We start from the raw sequence: 22,017 nt of genomic DNA, 5'->3' as shown, positions 1-22,017 counted from the left end.
CAATGTATTTATGATTTTTATCAAGTTTTGTATGTAGTATGATATTTCAGTTCATACAAAAGATATTTGTTTTATCAAATAGTAGTTTTTTATTCAGGTTTATAAAATGTTTTCACTTTAAATATCAATTAGGGAGGTTCAATTAGTGTAATTTGAATATAGAGTGTTATATAAATTGGTTGTTTTGTGGCAAGACATTTTATCTGAAGAAGTCAGTTATTCATACTGACGAAAACGTTGTGATTTTTACAATATAAACGTTAATATTATACTATTCTTGTGGTTGCGGTCTCTTCCTTATCTGGTTTTGGATTTGTGAGTTCTGCTATTCCAGTAGAGTCTTTGGTGTGATTCTTTCTGATTATATCTTACAAACACTCACTTGAATAATTGTCACAAAACATATGCAGATTTATTCTGTGATTCCCATTGCCCAAGGACAGTTACTGATTTACTCACAGATTACTATGCCTCACACCCCAACATCTGCATTTCTAAATAAAAAGGCCCATTCTAACACAGACCTCCCTGACTCACATTAGCCAAAGCAGTTGCATTAAACTTTTCTGGAGATAAGAAGCATATAAAACTCCTAGCTTGTAGCCTTAACCCTCTATACTCAACAGTTGCATTAAACTTTTCTGGAGATAAGAAGCATATAAAACTCCTAGCTTGTAGCCGTAACCCTCTGTACTCAACTGCAACATTTCAATAATGTTAACCTTTCATGTGTATTATTTTAATTACTCCTGTTTTGTTTCCACCCTCCCAGCTGCAATACTGTAGGCCAGTGACTGGCTGGACAAAAATGTTTCCCTTTTCTACGTCCCCTCTGCTGATCACACTGACAACAGCATGCATTGTACCCAAGCCCAAATGCACCAGGCAGAAATCAATAAATTTAAAGGTGAAATGTTTAGAGTGCCATTTTTTTTCTCATCTCTTTTGCTTCAATATGTTTTATCCCTTGAAGTTTCCTCTGCTTCTTGAGAATGATGCAAGACTGTCTCTCCCTTCTGGCCTCTTTGTAGGCTTAAAACCAACTCTGGTCCTTCCATGGGTACCAGTTTAGGGGGTAAAATTTTCCTTACTGGGGCCTTCTACTTTATTTATTTATTTATTTTTATTGAAATACCTGCCAATGACTCATATAGCTATAACACTGATTTTAATAAATTGCTAAGTCGAATGCTTAAAGTTATTTTATTTATACCTACCTTCCTTTCTTTCTTTCTTTCTTTATGTATCTATTTAATCCTTGTTAAGTGGATAGGTGGGCTGGTCCATGGACCCTTTTCAGCCATGACCCAAGTCATGAAGGCAAGATAAAAGAGTATGAAATTACTAAAAGAAAGAAGCAGGAATTACAGTAAGAAGAAGTCAAGGTAAACATACATTAGACACATTATAATAGCAGAATCCTTTGGTGAATAGAGATATAAGCCAATAATCAGCAGAGCACTCGTGTAAAGTGAACAACCAACAAAGCATATAGCAATACACAGTGGTGCAATAACACAGCATAATAGTCACAGACACACACACACACACACACACACACACACACACACACACACACACAGCCTTCATGACAAAAGACATGGCTCTAAGGAATGTCATGCCCTTTTAAATAGACATAGAGTTACTTCCATGTATTGTATACGTATGCCTTTAACTCTGTGCTCAAATAATGACTAACACTGTGCAAATAAGCTTACCAATCCAAAGCATAGGGTTCACCCCAGAAAGGAGAATTATATGAGGTTATACTGTCTCAAATAAATAAGCACATGTGTTTCCAGGTTCTTACACCCGCAGGAAGACTCAAGAAAGAGTTCCAAATTATTTGTACTTTTTCAGCATGCCTATTTCCTAATTAATGAGCTTAACATTCTGAATTAATTTTCAGACACAAGTCTAAGAATTCTTTAGAAACATTGTTCGCACATATACTGAGAGGTGAAAGGCAGAAGTAACACATTTATGAACATCAGTAGATTTGTTTGTACCCACTGTGCAGTGATAGTTTATAAAAGCAAAGTTTGCAGACATTATCAGTTCCAAAGGCACAGAACAAAACTCTGTCCCCCTGAGAGAGGATCAGAAAGTGACAACTTCAGACAGCCCAGCAGGCAGTTAAAACAATTCTTAGGTCTAGCTGTGGAATATAGTATAAACAGATTCTGTCCCCAGCATGTTAAATGAGCACCCATCTGTTCATTTATGTTGTCTATGCAAGAGAAAGTACTGATTCTGCTGTGTTTATATAGAAGAGTGCTGTGGCTTTCTGATCATTACACAATGTTTCTGTAAAACAGTTCTGTGTTACTTAAAAACCACAGAGACGGAACGGTGTAACTGCTCATTACTAGCAAACTCAGGAGAGAAGAAAGGAGAAAATGTCATATAAACAAGCAAGAAAACTACCAAGTGCTATCATTTAAAACATAAAAACAGTAAAATCCACTGCCTCAAGACATGGTGGCTTCTAAACAGAAAAACAAATATGTTACTAGGGTTACTGATATACTGATGACTGTGTAATAACTAATTTTTATGATGAAATGTTTAAACTAACTAGAGGAGCAGCAAAGTCACAACTGAGTTAGAAGAGATGACTTACAATTATGGCAAATATATAGGCTATTGCATGCTTGTCCATTGCACTTAACTATATACAACAGGTAAAATATGTATTTGAAGACAAGTTCAAAAAACTACAGGAAATAAAAAGACTTGCATCGTCCACGACTCTAAAAGGTGATAGCTTTGTATGGAATCAAGTTATACATACTGTTAAGAGGTGTCCTATATCTAATTATCAGACAAATCTTTAAACCTGTCAACCCCAATGCAAGATGCACCAGATGCAATCTGCTGTGAAAATTGTGGGTGTAAGACCATTAGGGCTTATGCAAGCCTAGCCAACGAGGTTCCCTGGCTTTCGTCACCCAAGACAATTATTTTCCTGTGCCCCTGTCGAGCAGAGCCACAGAAGTTATTCCCAGGGTGAATTTCCTATTTGGGGACTGGTGGAACCCTATGCCCAATTCCAAACAGGAATCACACAACCTCTATGTACTACAGGCAATTCCTGGTAGAAAGCCTTCAGTACCTACTTCCAACTATAAGTGGAGCTGTACTGAAGGTTTCTGAACTGAGAGGAGAATGTCTGTACCCATGAACCTCCATAATTGTGTATAATACAAGCAACTCTCAGACTCATCTTGGGACATCTTGCTTTAGAGTATGTAATTCCTCGGTGAGATAGTTGCCCGATATGAAAGCCATGCCAGCCATCATTTCTGCATTTACCCGTCCTGTCTACAGGAGGAGGAAGTCTCATACTGGATGGCTTCTTGGGGGTCTACTTTAAAACATTGAAATTTCATCACATTGAAATTCAAAACACTGAGACCATAACATCGAAATCCCAAAGCACTGAAAACCCAAAACAACAAAACCTCAGAACACTGAAAGTGTGCATCATAACATGGAAAACTACAACGGACATGCAAATAACATCCCCTTCATCTATAACAACACCAAACTAACAAACACACTTTTTACTATGTTTCTGCAGGAGGGCAAGCCCTGTGCACCCCCCAACCCAGTAAATTAAATATATCAACTCTAAGATCGCACTACAGTGGAAAAAAGTTAATTTCCTAACCTCACTGTATCACGATCACCGTACAGAATGTAAACATAATGTCTAAATCACTTACCTGTATGGCCTAAAAACACATACAGATTGGCAAAATAAACACTTTTTCCCCTCTTCACTTCTCCCAGCACTTCTCAGAACACTAACTTAACTTCCATGAAAGCAACACATCCAAATATTAACATCCTGTATGGCGATCATGTTACAGTGGGGTTAGGAAATTAACTTTTTTCCACTGTAGTGCGATCTTGGAGTTGGTATATTTAATTTACGGGGGGTCAGAGCCCCCCACATGGGAGGTGCAGGGGGGCTTGCTCCCCTGCAGAAATGTAGTAAAAAGTGTGTTTGTTAGCTTGGTGTTGTTATAGCTAGAGGGGCTTGGTGTTGTTATAGCTAGCGGAGATGTTATTTACATGTGCATTGTAGTTTTCAATCTTATGAAGCAAAGTTTCAGTGTTGTGTGTGGTGTTGTTTGCAGGCCTGTCTGCAATATCAAGCCTTACATAGAGATAGAGATAGAGATAGAGATAGAGATAGAGATAGAGATAGAGATAGAGATAGAGATAGAGATAGTGCACTCAAGGACTTCAGCCAGACTCAGCAGCCCCACCAAGTCCATGGGTAGATTGTTAATATGCTCAGAATAGGTAATGAGATTCATGACATAGACTGCTATGGAATCTAAATTTATCTGCTCCAGGCAAAAAAAAGACACTGTTCATTTCAATACCATGGCATTGTGTGGTATTAAATTGAGTGGACTCCATCCCCAAGGACAATTCATCCCAGGAGGAGCAGGCTGAATTTTACTCTTCAGTATAGTGACAGCAGGATGCTGGAGGCTGTTTGTTCTTGCTGCTCCATTGTTTTGAAATCCAGTCCATACGGGTATGGGTAAAGACATATCTACAGGTTCAGTATTTGCTGAGAAGAAAAGGCATCTACTAATGTTGACTTGTTCACAATTACTTTTAAGCTTGAAGGCAACAATTAACAAGAAGGCCATTGTATATGACTTAAAGACCACCTATCCACTAGCACTGTGTTCTTTATAATGCTGCAGTGTCCACTCTCAAGCTCTTACTTGTAGTGATACTCAGTGCGTGGTGTTAATGTTTATGTACTCCTCAGTATTAATGCATTTCATTTCCTGTAATGCAACTGCATCAAGGGCCTTGCTGCATGAAAATTTATTTGATTTCATAGGATCATAGGAACATAAGAGGGGTTACTAGGCTAATGGCCCTGGGACCCTTACAAGCCTAGCCAAGAGTTTATCCCAAAAAGAAACCTCAGTCAGCACCTGTCACTCCTGTCAATGAGGGGCAAAGGTGGAACCCTTGGGACAAATTTGTGGTTCCCATCCACTCATCAAGGTTGCGCTTGAAGAGGGCCAACAAGGTACTCTGTTTGACATGTACAGGAAGTCTATTCCAGAGATGGGCCAGCCTCTGGGAGACAGACCTCTCTCTCCAGCAGGTTTTGTTGATGTCGCGTATTACATTTAGGCTTTTGAACAGGTAATGCGTGAGGACTTAGACTAATGGATATGCAGCATCTCTAGTAGGGTATGGTCCGATGTTGCCTTGCAGGCAAGACACAGATCACCTATGAGCAATCTGTACGATACCGAGTAGAGTGATGATGATTTGAGCCTGTCCACACAGGACAGGTATTGGAGGCCATGGATTATCTTTGTGAGGTATTTCTGTGGCCTTTCCATTTGGTGCAGGTGTTTGGAGAAGTGCATACCAAACTGAGAATTATACTCAATTATAGACCTAATGAGGGAGGAGTACTGAGAGGTAATAACCTCCTTTTTTCTGGATGCAATCCCTTTACTTATGAGATGAACCAAGTAAAAGGCTTTTCTGACCACTGCTGCTACATGATGGTCAAATGTGAGATTGTTGTCAACCTGAGTAGCCAGGTCTCTCACCACAGGTTGTGTGCTTAGGGGTTTGTCGTCAATGTGGTAATCAGTAGGGGCCATGTTTTTGCTGAATGGCATGATAATAAATTATTTTGCATTTAACTTAAGGCCATGACTTTGGCACCAGGCATTTTTTGCTGTGAGACCCTCTTGCAGTATGTTAACATCATTTGGGGAGTCAATGACAGCACCCAACTTACAGTCATCCTCAGACTTGGTCAGCCAAGGGCCCTTTGCCTGGACCTCTTAAAAGTAGATGCCAAACAGTAGGGGTCTCAGGACAGATCCCTGAGGAGCACCAATAGTGACAGGTCTGCTGTCAGCAGTGATGGCACCTATTTTGACCCTGTGGGTCATATTGGTCAGTCAGTTGGCCACCCACCTGATGAGATAGGGATTTACACCAAGTTGTGTTAGCTTTTTGATGATGCCTGAGTGGGGGATTGTGTCAAAGGCCTTGGCCAAGTCAAGGTAAGCTGTATGTATTGACTTTCCCTCATCCAGGGCCTTAGTGACATTCTCAAAGAATTCAACCAGGTTCAACAGACAAGATCTGCCCCTGACAAATCCGAATTGGGTGGGGTCAAGTGCTTGGAGATTGCCTGTGTCCATGTTTATGAAATCCATAATAATACGCTCCATGGCTTTACAGATCAGATTTGTCAAGCTAATGGGGTGATAGTTTCCAGGGTCAGTAGTGGCACCACATTTGTGCAAGGGGATGACAATGGCAGTTCTCTGCTCTGCTGGAATGAAGCTAGTTCTTGCTGGAGATGGTGCAGAATACAGCCTGGGATACTGTCAGGTCCCATGGAAGCTGCGTTCTTTGCCTTGGATAGGGCTTTTAACACTTGAAATAAACACCTGTCCCATGTTTCGAACCCAAGACCATCACACCCGCAGACCAGCGCATGAGATCAGCTTTCCACTTTACTCCATTTGAACATTAACTGCATCAGGACTTCATGAGTGATTGCAGATGGTTCAGTAAATGGGATCTGACTGTTAACTTAGTAGCACCTTCTATAGACTGGGGCAATTTGTAGCACTAAATAACACTGGAAGAATACTGCAAGTGTGTAACAGGCACTGTAAGGATACTGCAGGTGTGGTGCAAGCACTGTAAGTATACTGGAGGTGTAATGCAGGGTACTGTAAAGATACCGCAGGTGTGGTCCATGGTACTGTTTCAATGCAGTGCCAGAGATATGGAAAATGAATTGCAGTAATTTTATCCAATGTAAATAGGAGGGCATTTCAAAAGTAGAAATATGTTAAAACAATGGAAATATAGATGAAAAGTGACGTTTTGTATTTTTATATGTATTTTACAGTATGTAACACATTCCTCATTTCTTCTAAAAATGAGTATGCGTGAAAGTGAACAGGTGAAATATGAAGTCACTATATGGGCAGAATTGCTGATAACATCTTGGAGTTCCCTTTTGACCCCCAGTTATTGTCTGTATGGAGTCTGTTTGTTCTTCCTAAGTCTATGTGGGTTTTATTTATATCCTCCCACATCTCAAAAATATGTTGCTTGATTAGCTACATATCATATAATATAGTATATCTATGTGGATATGTCTATCTGTATGTGTGTGTGTATTTATATGTCTGTATACATATATATATATATATATATAGAGAGAGAGAGAGAGAGAGGAAGAGAGAGATAGTTAAGATAGATATATATATATATAGATAGAGATATGCAAAAATTGTTATACATAAGTAAGTCTGCATCATACTGCCTTGACACACAACCCACTCACAACAATAAATAAATAAATACATTTCAAAAGTTCAACATTAAAACATGCATGCTCCAGGACATAACCTGGGAGCATGCAAATTAAAAATCAATGGTTTTGCAGGTGAGCAAGCACCCCCATGTGGGGTCGTGCCAACATATGACCTGCTACTTATATATATACCAGCTCCGAGACTGCACAGTAGTGGGTAAACATAATATTCCCTTCCCTGCTGTAACAGCAATTTTATACTGTACAGTGATCAGTTGCTCTGTTGCTCATCCGTGGTTGACTTAACAGATGTTGATCATTTTCTATTTCAAACCTGATAGAGGATATATATATATATATATATATATATATATATATATATATATATATCCGTGTGTGTGTGTGTGTGTGTGTGTGCGCGCGTGTTTGTGCGTGTGTGCGCGCGTGTGTGTGTGTGTGTGTGTATTAAATACATAATATATAACATACATTGTGTGTGTGGCCCAAGTCACAGCTGTAATGGTCAGAAAAGGACTAGTTGCTTAGATTTGAGAATCTAGCACCTCACCATCAAAATGATGGCAGTGAGAACAGGTTACTGCTGACAAAAGAAAACCCAAATCCGTGCTGTTTTCCACAGCATAGAAATGAAAAGAAATGCCTGTTTAAAAACAAGAGGCATATATGGCCTTTTCTTTAAGAAAGTATGCATTGTCCCATATTTGAGAATGTGCTGGAATAATTTTCTAATCTTTAGTCCCCACTTCAAAATTTTGACCAGAAACAAGACATATTTTTGGTGGGGCAAAATTTGGATGAACTGTATTATTTAAAAGGTATAATAATACCAATATTGGAATAAGTACTACCGTTTGTTGGCACAACTTCAGCAAAGAACTTTAACAGTGTTCAAATCTTTTTTTTTTTTTTTTAAATAACATATGCCAACTATGTCCATGTCACCTGTCAGAGAATGTTATTTTCACACTCTACTTACAATAAGCAGGCTGACTCCATAGCAAAGAAAGGCTTACTGCTAAAATTCACTTCCCTCTCCACAAATTCATTCATTAGTGAGCAGGCCCAGCAACAGTCAATTGGCACTCACTTCGCTCTATTCTAGCTATAATAGTAAGTCTTATGGGAAGGAAACCTAGAGCCCCAGAGTCCCTTTAACAGTCCCTTACTTCTACAGGCGGATGTCATGATCTTAAGTTGAACCTGCTCAGACTCATAATCTAATACTACAAGAGATACTGAATAGACCATCCAATTTAATCAAAATGACAAGAAAAAGAAGAAAAAAACATCTGTATGTACTTCGCTGGAAAATTACTATAGGTGGAACTGAATGGGTGAAATATGAAAACATTTTGTGTAAATATGATGCTCTGAAATGATTGTATGCACCAGCCAACACAGCTTTATGTTGCTATAACTGTTAGTGTATAATGCAGGGAAAATAAATGTGTTCATCTGTTCTGTAGCTTATGGCTTGTGTTTTTCCAGAAAAGTGTATAAGATAAACAGTCCATTTGCTATGTCACCAAAGGAATACATAAAATAAGCAGATCAAATCACTGAAAAATATTTAAGAAGGTCCAAGTGTTTAAGGGGTCAGCTTCATCAGCTGTCATGTGACTCTGTATTACGCTTTTACCACACAGACAGATTTTGTAACTAATATAGAGGATTATAATTTGGTTGTCAATCATAACCTGCTTGCAGCTTATTACGTGCTCAGGACAAGAAATTCACCTCGAGAGTGAAGCTTGATAGGAGACCTGATTGTAATTCTTTGTGGTGCATAGAGCTTTATCTCCCCCATGCACATCTGGTTAAAGAAAAAAAGTGCTAAGTGTTTTTTCAGCTTTCAAAGCCATAAAGCACTTAGTAAGTGCTGTCAGGAAGACAGTGTAACACATTCCCTTATGTTTACACTCACCTTGCCATGTCTGTCAACTGTCCAGATTTTCACAGAGTGTCCAGATTTTTGAATCATAATTTTTGGTCTGCTCCTCATAAAATATTTGGCTTTCATATAAATCCCTGAGGAATGAAATCAGTAAATAATGACATGCATTTAATTTTAGACTTAATTACCTACAGAAAATGTAGATGAACAGAAATCCTGTTACTCTAGCAATTGTCTAAGTGTATAAGAACAAGTCAGGGGCACATTACCAGTGCAGACAGCAAGCAGAAACACATTTGTTTTATATTCTGCCACTCTTGTTTGATCTGACCAGAACTGGCAGATTTGACTACCCAGTGCAAGACTCAACCCTGGGATTCATGAAGCCCGGCGCAAGGACGGCGGTAGGCTTGCGCCGACAGTGCAGCGTGAAGATGGCGCAGTGCCAAATGCATATTAATGAAGGTGCACTGCCGCCACAGCCACGTGCACAGGATAGGAGCGCGAGTGCATAGGGCATGTCAAAGTGCCGCACGGAGGTGTGGAAATGGCAGCTGTCGACATGCAACCTAAAATGTTTGCATATAACAAGTTGCAAGATAGTAATCACATCTGTCAGTGTCTGTGGATACTTGAAACATATGCAAAGCATGCAAGAAAGTTCCTGCAAACACAAAGTGAAGAAGCAAACACAAATGCACGGTAGGGAATAATGGGTCCCTATCCCACGAACAAATGACATGGAAGACAGTGTGGCTGTAGTCCAATGCAGTGTAGATAGCTATACCAAGTGGAAGTGAAACGCATCATATGTTAGCGAGCCGCCAGTAGGTATGTCCAGCCCAATGGTGAGGGTCACCAGCTGACCCATAATGTGAGGGAGGGTACACAGCTGGGCAGATGTGTCCATAACAAAATACACGATAAATGTAGATATGTAGCGACTGTATGTCCGAATCATATCCCACAAGGCATGTAATAGTCACATACAAAAGGTATGTCCATATTTCACATACCAAATGTGATAGGTAATAGAATAAGCATGTAAACAAAGCAGAAGGAGCATATAAACAGCTACAACAATAAGGAAACATGTAGGCTGAAAGGAACAGTAATATCCATACCATCGACTGTGGGGATATGTTGTCCAGTACAGTCGGATATGTGTATGGAATATATCCCATCCTGGACATAGGAAAAGGTGGCATCCTACCAATGAGTAGAACAGGCTGCCAAATTCCGGAAATCAGTGGTACAAGCCGAACTTGTCAGGATGTGTCACAGTTGAACTGGTAGTACCCGGGTATACCAACCACGTAATGAAAGTTAAGTATGGGCGCGTACCTATGTGCATGAGGTATAGCATGTGGAAAGCAAACATGGCAGGGTAGTCCTCACAACCATACAGGTACCTGACACATGTAGGGTATTCAATGTGTTACTCTGGCTGTGTCATGGGCCAACAACCAAAGCAGTGATGTGTGGGGTGTGAGGAATCTGTGTGTGTGGGGGGATGGGTAATGGTACAATCCTCCAAGGTGATACTGTGTCGTATGCAGAATAGGTGAACCGGAGGTGGATGAGGGAGCAGCGGGTGAACCTGAAAGAAACACAAACACATGTATAAACAGATGCAATACAAGCAGACAGACCATACTGTAGAACACAATCCCCCAAACATATGAATATTGAAATGTGCGAGACAAATGTATAGACATGTCACCGGCACATACCCACAGATTGGTCCTGATGGAACTGGCCATAACAAATGCAACACACCTGGATGCCTAATGGACTACCCAGCATCCCCTCCACATCACACAACCCACTCCCATACCTGAACGTCCACCAAATCCAGCCATACTTGGCCTACTGGTTTGGTGCAGACACAGCTACACATAGTGACCAGTACGCATATGCAGTAGGTAGTGTCACCTTAGGCAGTTGCAGGATTGCACACTATGTATCCCTTGCATGTAAAACCCCCAGCACATTTTCATAATGCCAAAAAGATGTTCGTTATTTCTCTTGTTGTGGATCGGTCCAATTTTTGGATATCCCTCATGGGATACATAACCTGTCTAAACATTAGAATGGAAGACACGAAGTCCAGTCCAGTAGATATCTGGACACAAGTTGGAATGTGCATTAGAGGTGCACGACACTGTCCAGCCCTAAGTGGTCATGCATAACCTACTACCCAGGATCAAACACCTGCCCGTGACGCACGTGTCCCGAAAAGAATAAGTGGGAGAATATATTGCACACATTCGCATAGTGGCACATGGTATAAGGGTGATGAATGCACTGACGTAAACAGGATACCCCTGATCCACTGTGTGAGGGACAATTAATGTGTGTGTAGGTGTGACCTGACCAACAATGGTACAATGCCAAATGTCTTGTGACCGTAGGGAATAACTATGCACCATACTGCATGTAACAGTTGCCTAAAGCGGTCACGTCAGGATAGAATAAACGTAATTCGTACAAGAAATAGGCAAACAACAAAAGTGCCAAAGGTATAAGGCTTACAGCTAGGAAACAAATGACTGTTCTAAACCTGCAGTGACCGTGGCTATGTGTTGGCCCAAACAATCTGGTGTCTGCAGTAGGGTTGTCATCTGTCCCGCTTTGCGAGGGATAGTCCATCGTTGGACAGTTGTGTCCTGACAAAAGACATTTCAAATGGCAAATGTCCTGGGATTGTAGGACATAAGTATGTCCCATATGTTATGTAATAGTAGCAGAGAATAATTATTGCAGTATCTACAATACCTAAATGTTACAAAAAACAGAATAAGCAAATAAACCGCTACAACAATAGGCTTTTATGTAGGCAAATAAGTAAAGTTCTATCCGTTGTACTGACCGTGGGTATGTGTCGGCTTGTAAAACCTGGTGTGTTCCGAAAATGTCCCATTTTGGCCACGTGAAAAGGTGCCAACCCTAGTCACCGGAATACAGCACAACCCGTACATATGACAATGTCAATGATACCAATGGTCAGAGCATTTGCACAATAACTGGCCAGATCCTTAAAAACTCACAAAGTCAGTGCCCTTTGGGGGAAAGGTGTTGAATGAGAATGACTACTCACAACAATGAAGAGTACTAGATGCATTTAACTGCAGACAATTAGTAGTATTACGAATCTATCAACATGTTCCAAGTTAATAGTACTAATATGGTAGAAGTGTCCGTGATTGTCCCTGAGTTGTCATAGCCTTGTCCCTGTCACTGTAGACACGAGTCCCCGAGTATCAGAGAGGTCCATACGCAGAAGTACACCAACCAACTGTCCCAGCTGTTGACTAAACTATTGCATACCTGTAGTGATTTCATAACAGATGTCCAGAATAACATTCATTGTATGTATAAATGAATGAAATAGTCAAATGGGAAGGGAAACCACCCCCCCCAACCTGCATTATGTAGTGGAACCACTCCCCACTCTAAATTATGTAGCGCCAACCCAATAATGTGGTCAGAGGTGCCCAAACACCTGCGTCTGTAAACACAGGTAGAATGTGAAACTCTGGACTAACTCTGTCCATGTTCTATGTGTGATCTTTGAACACCACCAGGGCAGTGCTAGTCACCAGTCGGCCAAGCCCAAACCCAGACCAGCACATGAAACCCCTGACAATCAAACACGCATATGTGCGAGGACTATAAGCGTAGGGGTTATGAATATCCTTGGAGTGAGTAGACTCGCAGCATGGGTCCAGAGCAGTAGGAAACAGGGAATGTCTTAATTGTAGTACTGCAGTTTTCCCAGCAGGAGAATGGATGCCTGCTGTATAAGGGAAGCGGTGAGGCATATGTCAGAGTAGCTATGAACCATGGCTATACATATAAATGAGCCAGAACACCAATAGTGTACTGGTTACAGCATCCGCCCAACGTAAAGGCATTCCCGGTGCAAGTACAACTATAGCACATATTAATTGTGTAATGAATGCCTCTGTGCCGTAAAGCCAACAGTTATACATGTAAAGGTGACCGCGTTTGCATGGGTCCGTTAACCGGATTCCATCAAAGTGGTACTGTCATAAGGAATAAGGCACATGTAATCCTAAAGACATGCCTGTAAACATATGTAACTCAGAATAAGTAGATGCAAGTGGGCCTGCGCGGGTGTACGCAGCTATTAGCATAGCAAATGTATGTTGTCTTCTACAGCTGTAACTTTCATATATATACATATATATATATAGAGTTAGATAGATGTGTCTATAGAGAAATATCCACAGACATAACAGAAATATGCAATTATATAGCTACATATCTATCTATATACACACACACACATATATATATATATATATATATATATATATATATATATACATATATATATATATATATATATATATATATATATATATATATATATATATATATGTATATATGTTAGGAACGCTGAAAGACGAAAGCAAACCTAAGGGTTGTGAAGGGAACCCAGAGCAAGTTAGGAATTATGAAGTGCTCGCAGCATATGTCACATAAAGCTGCACAAGTGTGGGTAGAGCACCGCACTCCACACCAGAGGCAGGGCTATACCAGTGGCCATAACATTGTTGAAGTGCTACGTCAACATTGTAAACAGGCGGAATGTAGGACATGTTGCGACCACCTACACTTGTAACCCGCAAATTGTTCATAATCCGTAGCACCAAGAAAGGCACGTATGTGCAAATATGAATGGATGGTGAGCCTGTGAATACACGAGGTGGCACAAAATGTGTGTAGGGCCCCAACGCTCATGAGAGGGCAATGTGTAAAGGTGTGTCATGGCTGCGATATCAGGTGTATAATGTCTGTTATGCAGGGAGACTCAACACAGGTGTGCAGGAGAAACCATGGATATACGAGTATGGACACAGGAGTGATAGGGTATGTTGCGCCGGGTGCAATGGAGCGGCTCGTGGAGGTCAGCTAGTACTAGTGTTACCACCTTTTCAAATGCTCAAAGTGGGACATTTTCTGTAGAAATGTCAGATTAGCAGGACAAAACTTACCCATGACCAGCACAAATGACAGAACTTCACCTTTCTGCCAAAATAAAAGCTTATTCATGTAGCATTTGAGTTGCTTATGCTATTTCATATAACATTTAGGTGTTTCAGAGAAAAAATAACTGTTTTATGAAACTATGAAAGAAAACTTAGGAAATATTTTCATACAATAATCTCAGGAAATCTGCCATTTTTTCATTTTTTTCGCAGGACACAACTGCCCAAAGAGGGACTGTCCCTCACAAAGTGGGACAGGTGGGAAACCTAGCTAGTACATAATTGTGATTCCCAGATAGAGCGTCATTTGCGTGGAGACATGCGTGAATGGGCGTATCGTTGTCGGACGTTGTGCACCAGGTCTGGCAGCACGGCACGTAAAACCTATACGCCACCAATGAGCAGAACGGAGTTCTGCTCTGACAACCCCAAACTGGGAAAAGCAGAAAGACACAACTACATGAAGACAACAATTTGTCGACGTACAGTCACAGTAACACAAACACACATCCTATCAACAGTAATAATATGAATGTGTACAGAAACAAACACAGTAGCAGGAATAATAGGCTGCGCATACGAGGAATAGATCGAATGACACTATCACAACCCAGCTAGCAGTGGCACCCCAGACATGAAAAACCTGTGACATCTGTCTGCTACATAACGTGCAATATACTGAGCACAAGTTCACCAGAGTGAAGTGTCGGTGTCAGAATGACTAAGGCAATAGTATGCTGTTGAAGCAGGGATAAAACCAATATGCATGTGTAAGTGTCCATGTCCGGGAAATGTATAGGTTAATGGACACACAGATATATATATATATATAGATAAAAACGTATATATACACATAGCTATAATAATTTACATACACATATATATCCATATGGATATATATATATATATATATATATATATATATATATATATATGTGTGTGTGTGTATACACACACACAAGGATATACTACGGATATATATAGATAGATATATATACACAAACAACAGGTAGTGATATATACACATACACACAAAACAAACTATATGTCAGTGTAGATATACACATTCACATAAATAGGTTACTTCACAGCAATTAGGGGTAACATATTTACAGCCTGGGCATTTGTGACTGGGAGGTCCAATAAAGAAACGTTGTACCCCCCACATCGCCCAGCTAGACCAGACAGACATACAGACAGGCAATACAGATCAATACACTGCCGCTGCCCAAAACACCGGTAGGAAAGGACCAGTGGGAGAGTTCTGCAAGGTCTACACTTTAAACATGGATAACGGTGTCCCTTACGGGACCCCAAAAGGTCAGGTATGAAAGAATCTGCTGACACTAATACGAGCAGGATGTAGGTGTACATGGAACAGTAGGTTGTGCCCGTGTGATAATACATGGGTTGACAAAATGTACGACATGTGCCCCGAGATGGGGAGACTGGGCAATGTGTAGGGGTGTGCTCATACCCCAGCTGCGCTCGCAGTAAGTATTTGTCATGACTGCTGTAGAGGGGTGCCAGGTAGGTGGACCATGGGTATGCATTAATGGGCATAAGTTTGCAGGTGCTGGTTGGCAGAGATGTAGTAGGCCCGCCCAGTGGAGGTCATTAATATTCCTATGTGGGCATAGCATACACCTACTCCTCCCAAACCTGAAGAGCACATCTACCGGATAGTTTGTAAACCATCGGGGAATACATAGAGACCTACACAGTGCCATGTACCCGAGTAGCATGGACGTCCATAGTTATGTATCAGAATGTAACAAAGTCCAAAGAAACACTGCCAGAACTACTGATATTAGGTGAACAGGTGGCGGAATACAGGTAATGACAGATGACAACATGTGTGAGTCATAAGCAGCATGTACCTCGACAAACGTGAATGAATACATATGTTCTGTGACTGTGAATGTGTCTGGTTAATAGAACCAATCGTCTAAATGTGTCCCGCAGGGTGTTATGCATTGTTTCTGATACGGTGTTCAGTCACACACATTGATATATGAGTTCTGCTACTGACGGAAAGTGCATAAGTTGCTGACCACTTCAGGTAGATGATAGCATAATAGAAGAGGTTAAACACCCATACGCCTGTGAGGGACACACCTATCTGGGCAGTTGTGTCTTGCAAAATGACAGTTATGGCACATGGCCTGTGCATACCTCTCAAATGTCCCTGATTTCCATGGACGTCCCTGATTTCGACCCAAATTTTAACTCTGTCCCTCTTAATCCCTCCTAAAACTACTGACTTTTGGAGGAAAGGTGGTGAATTACACTTAATGAATAATGACAATAATTAAGAGTTACAAACTTCTTTTACTTCAGAAAATGTGTATTAATTCATATGCTCTGATTCTGTCAATGTATCAAGTTAATAGCACTAATATTTTAAAAGTGTCCCTGATTGTCCCTGTTTTATCCTGACTTGTCCCTGATTCTGTTGAAATTTGTCCCCAATTGGTTGAGAGGTCTGGGCCTGTGAGTTCAGGAATGGAGGCTATATAGTGTGTGTAGTGGTGTCAGACATCAATTTGTTGTATCAGTAACAGCTACATGTAATAGGAAACAGTATTATCAATTATAATGCTACATGAATAACCTTAACGTATGCAAACCGTGGAGGTCGTCCATGTACTACTGGCTGTGGCTCAGACCTCTCAACCAACGGGGGACAAATTTCAACAGAATCATGAATAAGTCAAGAAAACACAAGGACAATCAGGGACACATTTAAAATATTTAGAGATATTAACTGGAAACATTGACAGAATCAGAGCATATGAATTAATACACATTTGCTGAAGTTAAAGAAGTTTGTAACTCTTACTTATTGTCATTATTCATTAAGTGTAATTCACCACCTTTCCTCCAAACGTCACTAGTTTTAGGAGGGATTAAGAGGGACAGTTAAAATATGATCCAAAATCAGGGATGGCCCTGAAAATCAGGGATAGTTGAGAGGTATGCTGTGGGTATGTGTTTCCTCGACACATGTGGTAGCTCTACATACAGGGTCTATAGGGCCGTCACCAGTCTGAATGGCCAAAGTGGAACCTGGTCTGTAGAACTGTCAGATGTACCAGGGCAGAACATACTTACAGCCATGCATAGTACAGAAATATACATATCGGAGCAAATCAAAGCATAGTCTAGCAGCAGTATAGTTGCTTATGCTACTACATATGGCATATCGACGTGTCAGGTATACAAGACCTGTAACAAGCAACCGGTACAGACACCTACAACATGAGAAGGTCCCCTAATCAGGACAGTTGCAATGGCTAGAGTATTGTCCATGCCACTCAACTGTCCCTGAATGTTAGGTACGTCCCTGAGTTTGACTGATAGTCTAACTGTGTCCCTCTTAATCCCTCCTAAATGTAGTGGCTGTTGAAAGAAAGGTGGTGAATTACATTTACTGACTAATGACAATAAGTAAGAGTTATATACAACTGTTATGTCAGAATATGTGTATTATGTCATATGCTCTCATTCTGTCAATGTGTCAAGTTAATAGCACTGCTTTTGTAAATGTGTCCCTGTTTTTCATGACCTGTCCCTGATTCTGCAGAAATGTGTCCCCGATTGGTGGAGAGTTCTGGTATTGTCACATATGATGTGTGATGAGGGACTGTCCCATGCAAAGTGGGAAAGGTGTCACTCCTACAGTCTCCCGTCGTGCAATCTGAAAGGTGGTCAACGTGCATGACTCTGCAGACAGCTGCGTTAACAAACTCAAGTCACATGTCAGCATTGCAGAGTATTGGTTCCCATGTATCAGGCAGATGGGAGCAGATCATATGAGGAACACGCATATAATATGATTACATCACTGGACAGGCCGCCGAGTCCATACAGTCGAACGGCTGCCGTCGCAAAATTGTTACACATACCCGATACTGTAGTCGTGTAGTCCAATGTAATACGTATCACAAGGGATCACACACACCCAGCGTGAGTGACAAACGTAAGCGGAAATGTCGGAGAGCGAGTGGCTGTAAGCGTGTTTGTCTACCAGTATGCCAGTAGTGCCCTGTCAAAGAAATGTGGAGTGTAAACGTATATAAGGTTTTGTGACCAGAGGTCAGCAGTGCTTAACACTGTGCAAACCCACGCACAACAGCTCCCACCTGCTGGACTGTGCCTTACCCGGTTTGTATCCAAAGGCGTCGGCCTGTTCGCAAACAAAGAACCGCCCTATACATGTGATGGTAGATGTACCCTGTGCACATATCTCGTGTGAATGAACAATAGACCATGGCATATGTACAGACAATAGACAACAAACACCATACAGCGCAGACATCCAACAGTATAGCAATGTACTGGCAGATATGTCTGGACCACTGGTGTGTGCATGCCTGGCCGCCCTGTGTTTCAGTGCATGAGCATGCCCAGTATGACTGTTGTGCATGTTGTAGACTGACAATACCGTCATGTGTGTGAGCATGCAAAGTATGGTCAACTGTATTGCATGTGTCACATGTCCAGATAGTTAGTACTGTGTTGCTGACCCCTCCGTTCTACACAGACAGGTGACATGCTGTGTCTGCAGGGTAGCTAATGGTCATGTGGCACTGACAGTTGCTACATGTCTGTATAGCATGGAGGGACATGCAACCACAGTCCTACACAGCACCGTGGGTGGTGCACATGACTCTCACATGTGTAGGTGTGATGGGGGCACAGCCAACAGTTGTACACATCTGCCGCTACTGTACTGGTCTGCCGGGTACTCCATGTCAGTGTGTGGACATACCTAAATTGCTGGTTGGAGGGATACCAGGGTACGTCAGTTCCCAGCATTAATTACCAGCACAGTGGTGTTGGACGTCCTATTACATATCCTACATCAAACAGCCTGGCCTGCTGTCGTCTGTGTGTGTCATACAGGGTTGGGGTCAGTCATTGGGCATATCCATAGGCCATCGTATATCATTTGTCTGTATTGGTCCACATCTGTCCAGCTGCATGGAACGTGTGTGGGCTGTATGGACACACATGATGGTCAGCCCATAATCTGCAGTTGGTAGGACACCCTGTGTACTACAGGCTACCATTGTGATCCCCGTATGTGCTACAGAGGTCATGGTGCCACTATGGATGTATACTGTCTGCTGTCCTAACATTTGGCCACCACAGTCACTTGTATGCTCACATACATACCAGAGCAATGGGTAAGTACACATTCTAATACAACCGCCACTTGTTAGGTCAATAGACATACCCTGGTTGTGTTACGGACTTGAGGATGATGCTGGAATGCTGCCTATGTCGGATGCACACAGTGCACCTCCCATACACGGCCGAGCACAGGTACTGTCATGTTTGGCATCCATTGTACTGTGTACAGGTCAGTGAGGGGAAATCCGTGGGTACCTACTGTGTCAGTGCATATGCTGTGTGTTGCCTCTTTGCCAAGGGCAGGTCATACTGTGCACGGGCTGTCGCCGACTGTGCCCTACACAGGTAGTTCCTTCACCAAGTCACACTGTGCCTGTACAGGCCTTGGCAGTGGTGTTGGGCTGTGTGGCCCTGCCCCATGCTGTTTCTGCTGCAACTGTTACTGCAGGCTAACATTGTGTAGCATAGCAAATAACATAACAACATGTATGCATGTAGCTTGTGAATACTGCAGAGCCCCTACAGATGTGTCCGGATACCAGAACTGTGAACCGAGCATCCCAAACACATGCACATGTATATGTCTTGCCTGTGCATCCGCTTTAGTATGGTGTGAGTGTTCAGGTGTGTGTGCATTAATGGGTGTTATAAGCCACTACACCAGTGTTTACCTAGCATCCCCCACTGGGAGACTGTAGGGGATGTCCACATAGCCATTGGTGTGCTACAGCTGTGTCAGATGCCATATATCGGACACATCACAGCTTCCAGGGCAGACAGCACACACATTCATTCTCATGCCCTGGCCATTGCATAGGGCCTGGCTGTTGGAGGGTATGCCCCTGCACTGACTGTAGTCCCAACCCTGCTCCCTGGGTGCTGCTACATGTGCACACTATAGCACCCAGTACCCCAGGGTACTCATCCATGTGATGGAACAGATTCATATTGCTGGTCCACTAATCATGTATGTGAGGGACCTGTACGTGCTCACTAGCATGTGTTGACATGGCATCTGTGAAGTGGTGCAATACTCTGGATGCAGATGCCTGTGAGATACCCATTATATCCCCAGTTGTGCTGTGTCAGGTACCTATGGCTAGTACACCTAGGACAACACATCCCATCGTATCCACTGTGATGCATTCCCCTCAGCCTGTGTGATGTGTTAGGCACAGGTCAACAAGCTGCTGTAGGAGGTGTCTGTCCACCCCAAAGTGCTCCAACATCCCCAGCCCATGTAGACCCTGGTAAGTCACCCTCGGTCAATAAAGTCTTATGTCACCCCAGTAAGGGTTGTTCGGCAGCATACACATCCGCATTGCCCCAGCCCCCTGCACATGTTGGTATATGTTGCCTGCTGCAGCCCGTGTCATTTGGTTGGACTGTGTCATGAAATGTCCCTGCAGGTATACACTGGTGGTGTAGAGTGTGGGTGAAACATGTGTGTATGCTGTTTGCTCACATTAGTGTACTGTTCATGTGCGTGCTGGCCATGTCATCAGCTGATTATGCTGATCAACACCTGTTTGTGCAGCCTGGACACCCTGACTACCCCATCACTGCTGTCATCCCTCCCAACATCACCAGGCAGGTATAGACACAACCCTAGCTTAGGTTTGTTAAGGCAGGAGCACTCCCAAGGCAAAGTTCTGCAATGTACATACAGTATGCCTGACCCCCCTCCCATTCTATCAACTATATGCGAGACCTGCACCTGGCTGACTACACACATACACTCCAGGGACCAGCAGCACACCCTGGTGATAAATGTGATACACCATAGTCAACCTCATCTGCATAGTATAGTCTTCTAATGAATAGTTATAGGACCCATACCGAACCTCCAACATATTAACCACTGCTCAGTGTCACTCAGATCCGCACAAAACTAGCAACAGGTGCCTTACCATCACCATATTCGATGTCCCATGGTCTTCCCAGCAACAAAATAACCAGTGTCTACACGGCAACAACCCGTGGCCCTGCACACCACAGATGATGTGCATTAACACCACGCCATGGCAGATATACATAGATCTGAGGTTATCACGTACAGATCATCCGGCACAAATAGTCAATAGTGCTGAAGTCCCCAGACATATGTTCACATTTATGTCCACCTCTACATCTACATATATCACATATATTATTTGTAGACATATATACATGGACATATATATATATATATATATATATATATATATATATATATATATATATATCTATATATCTATATATATATATGTATATATACATACACACATATACATGTACACATATGTAGATATGGCATTTATGTCACAACAGCGGACCACATGACAGCAATGCATTATACAGGAATGGAAAGGAAATCACATGTGCCACCTGCATCATGTAGTGTTGTTAATATCAAGGCATGTGTGTTATGTTGCGTCACACGGGTCAGACTGTAGCAAGGGTAAGAGTAGGGCTGCTGGCAGTTACTCACCAGACCTATTGGTGACTGTATGTGTTGACAACCCAGTATCTTGGCAGAATATGTGGGCTGTGGACATTAAATAGGTCAGCAACAAAAAAAACTGGACACATCCTGCAGCTAGCCACCCACAGATACCAAC

This window comes from Protopterus annectens, chromosome 2.part2 (assembly GCF_019279795.1).
Source record: "Protopterus annectens isolate FY-2018-M chromosome 2.part2, PAN1.0, whole genome shotgun sequence".
NCBI classification, from domain to species: domain Eukaryota; kingdom Metazoa; phylum Chordata; order Ceratodontiformes; family Protopteridae; genus Protopterus; species Protopterus annectens.
The sequence above is the reverse complement of the archived record's forward strand: the minus strand, read 5'-3'. Positions refer to the sequence as shown.